Source organism: Macrobrachium nipponense, chromosome 1, assembly GCF_015104395.2.
Source record: "Macrobrachium nipponense isolate FS-2020 chromosome 1, ASM1510439v2, whole genome shotgun sequence".
NCBI classification, from domain to species: Eukaryota; Metazoa; Arthropoda; class Malacostraca; order Decapoda; family Palaemonidae; genus Macrobrachium; species Macrobrachium nipponense.
In genome coordinates this window covers 198,553,633-198,554,963 of record NC_087200.1, presented here as the reverse complement: position 1 = coordinate 198,554,963, position 1,331 = coordinate 198,553,633, and positions in this window count along the sequence as shown.

Here is a 1,331-nt window from a genome sequence, read left to right as displayed (position 1 = left end):
GCTGCAATTTGCTCTTTTAAGCCTCTCTTCTTAGCCAAGAACGAAAACCCATCAAAACCGTGGCCTAGAAGCTTCGAAGTGAAGGCACTCTCTTCTCTTATGGGGGAAGAAAAGGAGAAGACCCTTTGTCCAGTAAGAGCGCTAAAATTTTATTTACAAAGAAAGTCTCTTTTGGGAGGTACGCAGGAAAGTCTTTGGTGTTCGGTCAAGGATCCTACAAGACCAATATCAAAAAACGCCCTTACGTTTCATTAAAGACGTTATTGAGGAAGCGCATCTTAAATGTGGTGAAGAACAATTTAAACTCCTCAGGTAAAAGCACACGAAGTGAGGGCCATAGCAACCTCAATGGCTTTTCATAAAACGTGGCTCCTTCAAAATCTAATGAATCCACGTATTGGAAGTGTAACTCAGTGTTCGCCTCTCACTATCTAAAGGATGTGAGAGTTACTTATGAGAAGTGCTTTTCACTGGGAGCATATGTGTCCGCGGATTTAGTGCTGGGAGGAGGAGCTGAGGTTAATCCTAATTAGTTAGGTTATGTAATTTTAACATTATGGGTGTTCGGTTTTTATGGTTGACTGAAAGAGGGTATAGGAAGAACCCTTTTCAGTTCTTAGATTTAACATGGTTAGGAAGGTCAGGTGGTCGGGATTAACTTTTGGTCTCCTGTTGTGCATTATGTAAAGCCTAAAGCTCTGTCATGTAAGAGGGCTAGCCCCCATTGATAAGATACAGGTCAGGCTCTGCCATGTAAGCGGGTAAGCCCCATTGGTACGATCCATGCAGGTTCTGTCGCGTAAGCGGGCTAGCCCCCATTGACATGATCCAGAAGGGCTGTTCGGTCATAGGTGGTTTACCTCACTGAAGCTCTTGAGGCAGGCAGACTAAATGACAGTAATCATGAAGTCTTCAGCCCAAACAGGTAAGAACCAAGGATTGATATCCTACAACAATTGTTGTTTCCCGTTATTAGAATTTTGTTTATATATATAGCTGTCTCTCGCCCTCCACCAAGGGTGTCAATCAGCTAAGTATATATTCTGCCTGGTAAGTCGCATGTATAAAAATGATATTGTTAAGATACAATAAAGTTATACATACTTACCTGGCAGATATATCGATTAAGGGCCCACCCAGCCTCCCCTCAGGAGACAGGTGTTAAGAGAAAAATCTGGCTCAGAAAACGGGAATGGTTGGGATTCCGCCACCCAGCGGCGGGGGAATGGTAGATCAACCTGACTACCGGTAGCGGTGCCTCCGCGAGTTTTGAATTCTGTCGGGACGACGGAGTCTATAGCTAAGTATATATCTGCCAGTAGTAATTGTTT